This window comes from Palaemon carinicauda, chromosome 42, assembly GCF_036898095.1.
Source record: "Palaemon carinicauda isolate YSFRI2023 chromosome 42, ASM3689809v2, whole genome shotgun sequence".
In the NCBI taxonomy this organism is placed as follows: domain Eukaryota; kingdom Metazoa; phylum Arthropoda; class Malacostraca; order Decapoda; family Palaemonidae; genus Palaemon; species Palaemon carinicauda.
Genome location: NC_090766.1, coordinates 30,720,472 through 30,730,471, shown reverse-complemented (window position 1 = coordinate 30,730,471; position 10,000 = coordinate 30,720,472). Strand labels below are relative to the sequence as shown.

At 46.0% G+C, this 10,000-nt stretch overlaps 1 pseudogene; it reads left to right on the top strand.

Annotated features, from left to right (window-relative positions):
* Nucleotides 1–10,000, top strand: part of LOC137633081 (piggyBac transposable element-derived protein 2-like) — a 41,276-nt pseudogene that overhangs the window by 7,293 nt on the left and 23,983 nt on the right.

Here is a 10,000-nt window from a genome sequence, read left to right as displayed (position 1 = left end):
GTATGAAATTAACTCTTTGGCAACTCATAGCTACACTCCTCTGCTCTTCGAATCAGCCAATCACAAGCCGCCTGCCCCTCTCATCAAGACTGTAGGGCATTCGAAAGATACCTCAGTCATGCTCTGGTTGGAAAAGCGTCGAGACCTGTCGCAGCTACCTCCACGGATTCGCCTCCCCACAATCTTTGTAATCATGGTAAGTACACAGTGACTGTGAGATAGTGAATCCTATTGATATGCTTACCTTTTGATGTGGATTTGAAGTGCTTTAGTATTACTGAAGTGTCGTAGTGACTAATGAAAAAAGTATAGATCCCATGCAGGATACTTCAGTCGAGTTTAGACGGACCACGCTCATCCCACGTGAACCTTTTGGACCGTAATGGTTAAACCAGCCAATAGAATACCACACCTAACAAATTTATTTTAGTGCTTGTTTTAGACATTTGTGAATAATTTTAACATTATTTCTAGGAATAATAGTGATGATTTAGAGATGTTAGGTTCATGTACATATAAAGTATTACCTTGCAAGGGACTGAATGATAGGTTTTTGTTAGGCAAAATTACATTTTTTTCATTACATGAACTTTAAATTGTTATTTTGTTTCTGCAGTTTCACAGCCGTATGTTTTATGGGTATCGTAATGCTGCATTGGAGACTAAGGATCATACACCATGGGTAGCCCCTGACAATGCTGAAGGAAGTGATGTTGACGTGAGCCGTGTGGACGTTGACAGTGATGACGACGACCCTACCTAAGTTCCTGACGAAGTCCTTACTCAGGAGGATGCCTTTGACCCTCTTACCTCTAGAGATTAGTATAAGACATCCTCAGAGAGAGAGAGAGAGAGAGAGAGAGAGAGAGAGAGAGAGAGAGAGAGAGAGAGATGAATTTATTTTAAATATTGTTTTTAAAGTCTAGCTGTTATAAGGGTTCTTTAAATTTTGTTGCTCTTTAAATGTTTTTTGAACAATAGGTATTTTTAAAACTTATTTGTTTACTTACATACTCACTGACATATACATGCACACACACGCACACACACATGCCCATGCATCCACACACACAGGCACACATGTATGCACACACACATGCAGACACATATGCACACACACATGCACATACACATGCACACATGCATGCATTGGAGACTAAGGATCATACACCATGGGTAGCCCCTGACAATGCTGAAGGAAGTGATGTTGACGTGAGCCGTGTGGACGTTGACAGTGATGACGACGACCCTACCTAAGTTCCTGACGAAGTCCTTACTCAGGAGGATGCCTTTGACCCTCTTACCTCTAGAGATTAGTATAAGACATCCTCAGAGAGAGAGAGAGAGAGAGAGAGAGAGAGAGAGAGAGAGAGAGATGAATTTATTTTAAATATTGTTTTTAAAGTCTAGCTGTTATAAGGGTTCTTTAAATTTTGTTGCTCTTTAAATGGTTTTTGAACAATAGGTATTTTTAAAACTTATTTGTTTACTTACATACTCACTGACATATACATGCACACACACATGCCCATGCATCCACACACACAGGCACACATGTATGCACACACACATGCAGACACATATGCATACACACATGCACATACACATGCACACATGCATGCACACACATTCACACACGCATGCACATACAAGCACACATGCATGCACACACAAGCACACATACATGCACACACACAAGCACACATGATTCATTTACTGTTTCACTTGTGTTACTTTATTCTTGTTTCAGCTCACAAGGTCAATGTTGTTGTCCCTGAGGAGATGCCTATGGAAGAGGCAGCTGAGGTTGAGCCTAAGAGGCCTCGTGCTGATGAATGGAAAAAGGACAACATTGATATTCAGTCCCTGCCCAACTTCATTCATCCACAGCCGGACTTTTTTGGAGGAACCTTATGAATAGTTCTCCCAGTTCTTCACAGCTGAATTGAAGAAACACATTGTATTCCAATCTAACCTGCATTCAAGACAGAAGGATGTAGGCAGCAACTTCCACATGTCAGAAGAGGATCTCATGGTTTTCCTTGGCCTCATCATGTACATGGGCCTGGTTCCTATCCCTAGCATAGTCGACTTCTGGGCCGTGAAGACCAGGATTCCTAAAGTTGCAGACTTCATGTCCAGGAACCGTTTCAAATCAATTCGATCTTCCCTTCACTTCAACAACAATGACCAGGCAGCAGCCCCCCTAGATCGGTTCTTTAAGGTGAGAGTCCCCTTCACCAAGGTCACCAGAGAGTTCCTGAAAGTTCCCGAGACTGCTATTCACTCTATTGATGAAGTAATGGTTGCCTATAAGGGCACAAGGGTTGGTAACCTTCGCCAGTATGTAGCCAAGAAGCCTGACAAGCGGGGCTACAAGTTGTTCTGCTGCTCCAGTGTTGATGGATTTGTGCACGATATTCTTATGTACCAAGGAGAGAAAATCTTTGTGAGCCACCATACTCTGCTATCTGAAGAGCAGAAATCCATGTCTGTGACTTCAAAGTTTGTTGTCACCTTAGTCAAGACTATCAAGCACCCTAGTCACTCAGCAGTGTATGCAGACAAATACTTTACCAGCATAGGGTTGGCCAAGTACCTGAGATCGCAGTATGGATGCCGATATGTGGGGACTGCCAGGGAAAACAGAGTTGGTCCTCCTCATCTGAAGTCTGTGAAGGAGATGAACAAGAAATCGACACAATGGGGTACATTGCAATACGTCTCTTCTGATAGTATCCTTGTTGCAAGATGGAAGGACAACAGCGTTGTGACAATCTTGTCCACTGATGATGGTGTCGAGCCCATGGGTACAGTGGAGTGGTACAACAGGGCACTCAAGAAGAAGGTTCCCATTCCTTGCCCATCTGTCATCCAGATGTACAATAACCGTATGGGTGGCATTGATAAAAGTGATATGTTGACACACCTCTACCAGACCCCTTTCAAAGCAAAGAGGGACTACATGAGGCTCTTTGCATACCTCCTTGATTTGATCATCTGCAACGCTATAATTTTGTATAATAGGGATTGCTTGGCTTTGCATGCTAGCACAAAGCCTCTCAAGGACTTCTGTCTGGATATCTCCAATTGGCTCAGAAACTTCCAGACATCAACCTTCAAAATCACCAGGAATTCTCTCAGCATCAGAGATTCCTCTCTTTGTCAAAAAGGGGCCAACGGCCAGTTTTGCCAAGTGTAGAGACACGCCAGAATGACACTACCCTACACATGCCAAAGCATGTCACTATGAGGCAGACCTGCAAGTACTGTTCTGTTGCAGGCCACATACTCAGATCCCACTGGATGTGTGAGGAATGCAAGGTGGCCTTATGCCTCACTGAAAGTAGGAATTGCTTTGCTTCCTTTCATAAGGTATGTAACTAAGTGTGTGTATGTTTCTATTCTTACAATTATGAGTAAGTTTTATTATATTTTGTGCCCTTTTTTTACTATTTCTGTATCGTGTTGTATATTGTATTTCTTATATTAATTAAATTGTAAAGCCATCTCTGTGTTTCTGTTATACATTGGAACAAAAAAATTGATTTACCAATAATAATCATATGATTTGTGGGCGAATCAACATTAGTATAAACTTGAAAAAGTTTACCGTTATGGCCCAAAAGATCCCTTATGGGATGGGCATGGCCCGCCTAAACTCACCCAAGGTGCCCATATGGGATACGTCATTGCATGCAATTATTTCGCTAGTTTTGACATATTTTAAAAAAGACACATGAGTAAAAAGGTCTTGTATTTACCAATATAATAACATTCTAAAGGGATTTTTTAAAGATTCCCATAAGCTAGGGTGGACTTTAAAGGGTTAAATACACAAATGAAATACATGAATAAAATATTTACTCTACACTAGATCAGCTTTGTAAGAATATACATATATATATATATATATATTTTTGGGCTCAAGCCATGTCGTCCTGATGGAAGTTCCTATAGGGTAGCTTCCTAGGGTATATTACAACTACGGCGATATTCCCAGAGAATTTACCTTAAGGTACCAGAATTCTAACTCCTGGAGCGAGTATCCCTCGTGAAAGGGATATCGCGACATATCAGAGGACGTATTCTAGACACGTCACATGGCAATCTACTACCTAAATAGAGATTCGTCTCGTAGGAGGGAGATTGACGAGATACGAATTCGGGAAGAAAAAGGGGGGAGCCGCTCCCAAGGCCTCCCAATCCCCCGATTCGTATGCGTGCCTGGCGCCAATCCTGGCGCCATCTGTATTCCTTTTTGCGTAGCTTAACAACTCGGTGTTTTTTTTCCTGTTTTTCTCGCAAATCTTGGATTTATTCAACTTTTCATGGCTTCTCCGTCTTCGTTGGCCTCGGATAAGTTGAGTATAGTGTCTGTTATGTATAAATGTAGGCTCTTGGTAAAATTTTGAGTGATTAATAGGATTAATCTTTGATACAAGAGCCGTAGCCTGCCAGAGGTGTCCTGGACACTGTCACTCGCTAGGTATAAATTAGTTAGTCAGAGTGACATTCCTGGTTGTTTTGCTTAATAAATTTTAGCTATTTAGCTTTACATAGGATTTCCTTTCGTGCTTAGTATTATTTGGCGAAGTATTCGCCATTCTGGCCTACGCTAGGCCATGTAGCCTAGTCGTTTGGTCCTAGTACTTAATGCATGATTTTGGTTTTTCCGAGTGTAATTAAAAGTTTATTAAAGCTTTAGGCTATATTTTATACATTTTAGACTGTGTGGAATATTTCCAAGATTGTATACGTGAGAGTTTCGGTGAATTAGGTAATCGATTCTCTTGGTGCCTAGGTTAATTGCTTATGGAGCCTTAGTATACTTTATTATTCTCCCCGGTTGCTTTCTTTTCTTCGGAGAAGGTATGCAATCCCTTTCCCTCTGTTTAAGCCTTGGGCTTATCCCTAAGTGGTTTTTTCCGAATTTATTTTCGATAAAACTATACTAGGGTGTTACTGTACCTTCCTGTTCCAGCAGAGTCTGGTTCAAAGAGGGACAGAACAACAGAGTTTTTTAGTCTGAGTCCGTGTTGTCTGGCTTGGGGCAGAGTTCCCCTCGCTGACCTAACACTTATAAAGGGAGCTTAGCTCCCTTAGGTCACTATCGAAGGTTTCTGTAGTATGATTCCTCCTTTTGTGATCGACCAGACTAAGTCCTGTTGCTGTTCTTGGGGAGGATAAAATCTTCCCTTGGGAATAGCAACGCCTTCCTTGCTTTGGTGCTTTGGGAAGCTGGCAAGTATTGCTGGCCCTTTCCCTTAGATCTCCCTTAGGCTAAGACAGAGTTCTTGGCTGCGGGTGATCTGTCACTAAAGCAAGGTTGGCAGGACCCTTTTGTCCCTTCCCCCTCTATCTCCGTAATGGCCTTGCCATTACTGTACTGTACCTTGCCGGCCGGCAGAGCTGGCTGGCAGGGGTATTACTGTACTGTACGTCATTCTACTTCTGGACCTAGTATAGGTTGGGATATGGAATTGACTAAGGCCATTGCCGGCCGGCTGAGATGCTGGCCGGCAAGGGTCTTATGTTTTCGAGTGCTGCCCGGACCTCTCTTGGTCCCTCATCCATGCCTGCCGACAGAGCCGGACGGCATTGGTCAAGGAAGCCTGAATTAAGTTTCTCCCCTTCCTTATATGCACTCTTTCGGTTGCCGGGCTTGGGGGGTCGTGTACACTCTTATCCCGGCATCCATTCTATTTTCTTCTAGTGCTGTACCTGTCCCGGCTGCCGGCCTATGAGGCAGACAGCCGGGCAGGTGTAGTCTTCTGGTTCTTTTGCTGCCGGCTGGCATCGGTCTTGTACCTTTGCCGGCCGGCTTATGTCAGTCCTTGTCTGCCGGTCACCAAGAGTGTGGCCGGCAGCTAGGTACTACCTTGTGTAGTTACTGGCCGGCAGTCATTGCCGGCCAACACTGGCTGTTGCTGGCCGGCAGCTACTGCCGCCGGCACAGGCATTTGAACCAGAAGGCTGCCGCCCTATAGCTGTTAAGTAGTATACTTTAAAGCTAATTGTGGTGTGTGCCGGCCGGCAAAGGCAGGCCGGCACACATCCTCCTATACTGTACTAGTATTCTTCTGTATAGCATATACAGTAAGAAGAAAACTATAGTAAAAGTTTAGGTACAGCACTGTATCTTCTAACACTATTGTGTTTTCTTGCACAGCCCTTTGCTGTTGCCCTCAGACAGGAAGCAGAGTCTTCCCCGTCTATTATCCAGGATTTTAAAATCATTGCTTAGGTGTGAGCTCCACCTGTTTCCTCTGGAAACCTTGCATTGGTTACTCTAGTAGAGATAAACCAATTTTGATTTTATTATCTGGAAAGCTGCAACAATGGGTTGTGAGAGAAACACAAGTGTGTGTCTTTCCTTTATGAATTGATATGCTATACTATGCATATCTAGTGATACATAGTTCACTTGATACTCATGGAAATTTTTTCTCTTTACAGGAGGACCCTCCAAAGTGCGGAAATGTTTTCTGCAATGTCCGTAGCAGGAACCTCTGCGGACATGAGTGTTGTAGGAGACACGCAGCATGCGCTGTCTCCAAGGATGATCTCCAGTATTGGGACCCTCAGGTATGTACTGTATGCACTAACCTGATTACTGAGGCTTTTGATTCCCCTAGAACGGCGGAATCAAGGGATATAGCTAGGGAAAAGCTCCGTACTTGGGTAAGGGGCTTCAAGAAGAACACCTCTGGCCCTTATCTTCCTAGTGAGAAGATGAGGGCGTATCTTTTTCCCCAGGCATCAGCTGAAGCAGTGATTCCCCAGCCTCAAGAGGAGATCCCCCAAGACCTAGTCCAGGTGGACGAGGAAGTCGCAGATGCGATGCAAGACATCCAGTTGTGTGACAGGATGTCTGATGTGGACGAAGGTTTGGAAGAAGACCTCCTGGCAGAAGGTCAGGATCAAGTTCAAACCCCGGATGTCGCAGAGGATGGGGTCGACGAGGTGTCGGCTACTCCGGTTCAGATGCCGGAGCCCATCCCCTCAACATCCGCTGGTCTCCCAGTAGAACTGGGACAGGCCCTCTCTTCGATTGTTGGAATGATCCAACAAATGCAGAAGGAGAATCAGGAGAAGGCGGCTGCAATGGAACTGCGTATGCAGTCCCTAGCAGAATCACATGGGCCCCGGAAAAGGCTCAATGTGAAAGACCTTCCCATATGCTCAGATGCTAACCCATGGAGGTATGCTGAGCACATGCCAATGACGACTGGTAAGATCGTCATTTCGGATAAGCTGGGTTCAGTTCTCCTAGAGGAGGTAGAATTCTGGCCCAGCAAGGCATCATATCCGGACTGCTATGTCCGGCTGAGAAAAGAACCAGCTTCAAGGGAGGAGACAGAGCCGAAAGAGGTCATTATTATGGACCATGCTAAGGCTCAAGCCCTACTTTCATCCTCGATGAAAGAGAGGGGCTTCTCAAATTCGAAGGTAGCAGCATTGAGCAAGAAGCTCCCTTCTTTTGTGTCCTCTTCTGATAGAGCCTTCCCCTTTTTACAAAAAGGGTTTGCGGCTGTCCTAAAGGCAATCGAGGCCGGCAAGCCTTGCCCCTCCCTGGAGGAGTGTAAACCCTTGTCGCTGGCTCTGCCTATGGACCACAAGGACTGGAAGGATGTCCATCTGACATTCTCAGTGGGAAAGTTGGAGGCTGATATTGCCGGACGGCAATTCGGCGAGGACCTCCCCAAGTTGTCCGAATTTCTTTTACGAAGAGAGTTCGAGACAAAAGAAAGACTGGCTGCCTCAATGTCTCATCAGACTACTCTTGAGACGATGGCAAGTGACCCTAAGGTCCATGAAATGTTCATGGTTGTGGCTAAGTCTCACCTAGCCACAGTGACGAAGGACCTTTATGGCTTCGTCAAGGCAAGGAGAGCTTGCAGGGAGTTCGTGTTCACCGGAGCTTCGGTGAGACACGAGCCAAGGAAGTTAATATCCTCCAACATTTGGGGAAAAGACCTTTTCCCTACCGATGTGGTCAAAGAGGTTGTTGATAAAGCCGCCGTGGAGAATAGAAACCTTCTCCAGAAGTGGGGCCTGGCTATCAAAAGAAAATCTTCCCCGGATGAGGGTCCTCAACCAAAGAGGAAGAATATGAGGACTAGGCTACCGTCTCGGCCAGCCAAGCCTTATAGACAGCAACAGCAACTGCAATTGCCTTTGCCTCCAGTGCCCCAGATGGTGGCACAAACCCCGACTACTTTTCAGTGGGTACCCCAGGCTGTGCCAGGTCAGTCAACCACATTCACCCCAACGTTCGAAGGACAGTCTTCTTCCTTTCGGGCAAAGCCTAGAGGAGCAGCCAGAGGCTCGTCTAGGCGCCCCTCAAGGGGAAGGGGATTCAGAGGTGGTCGTGGTCAGGGAGGCAAGACCTCAGGACGGCAGTCCAAGTGAAACGATACCGGTAGGAGGGAGACTAATGAAATTTTGGGATCGCTGGACCTTCGATCCCTGGGCCCAAAGCCTACTCAAGAATGGACTGGGTTGGAGCTGGTACAGCACTCCACCCCCATGCCTTCGGTTTTTCCAACACTCCACCCCCATTTTGGAGGAGTACGTTCAAGAACTGTTGGAGAAAAATGTGATCCGAAAGGTGAAGTCCATCAAATTCCAAGGGAGGCTGTTTTGTGTTCCCAAGAAAGACTCGGAAAAGCTCAGAGTCATTCTGGACTTGTCACCACTCAACAAGTTCATAGTGAATTGCAAATTCAAGATGCTAACACTGCAACACATAAGGACCTTACTGCCCAAGAGGGCATACTCAGTCTCTATAGACTTGTCAGACGCCTATTGGCACATCCCAATCAGCCGTCGACTCTCCCCCTACCTAGGGTTCAGGCTACAACGGAAACTGTACGCCTTCAGAGCCATGCCATTCGGGCTAAACATAGCCCCAAGGATTTTCACGAAGCTTGCGAGCGCAGCTCTCAAACAATTACGCCTAAAGGGAATTCAGGTAGTAGCCTACCTGGACGACTGGCTGGTGTGGGCAGCATCCGAGACCGAATGCTTACAAGCTTCCAGTCAGGTGATCCAGTTCCTAGAGTACCTAGGCTTCAAGATCAACAAGAAAAAGTCTCGACTTTCTCCATCCCAAAAGTTCCAGTGGCTGGGAATCCACTGGGACCTTTTGTCACACAGTTTCTCCATCCCAATGAAGAAAAGGAAGGAGATAGCGGGCTCTGTCAAGAGACTTCTAGATTCCAAAAGGATATCAAGACGCGAACAGGAGAGGGTACTAGGCTCTCTCCAGTTTGCTTCAGTGACAGACCCAGTGCTAAGAGCACAGCTAAAGGATGCAACCGGAGTTTGGAGAAGGTATGCATCAAACGCGCGAAGAGACCTGAGAAGACCAGTGCCGCCTCGGCTACGTACTCTTCTCAGACCTTGGTCCCAAGCCAGACATCTAAAGAAGTCGGTTCTTCTTCAGCCACCTCCCCCGTCGATGACGATTCACTCAGACGCCTCAAAGGAGGGATGGGGAGGTCACTCTCATCGGAAAAAAGTCCAGGGGACTTGGTCCAAGCTATTCAGGACCTTTCATATAAACTTTCTAGAAGCTATGGCAGTGCTCCTTACCTTAAAGAAAGTCTCCCCGCGTCACTCGATCCACATAAGATTGGTGACAGACAGCGAGGTGGTTGTGAGATGCTTGAATCGACAAGGGTCGAGGTCACCACCTCTCAACCAAGTGATGTTAGCCATTTTCCGATTGGCAGAAAAGAAGAAGTGGTACCTGTCGGCAGTTCACCTTCAAGGAGTCCGCAATGTGACAGCGGACGCTCTATCCAGGTTCACACCGATAGAGTCGGAATGGTCCTTAGACGCAGGATCATTTTCCTTCATTCTGAATCAAGTCCCAGAACTGCAAATAGACCTCTTTGCGACGAAAGACAACAAGAAGTTGCCCCTGTACGTGTCCCCGTACGAGGACCCCTTAGCGGAAGCAGTGGACGCAATGTCCCTCGACTGGAACAGG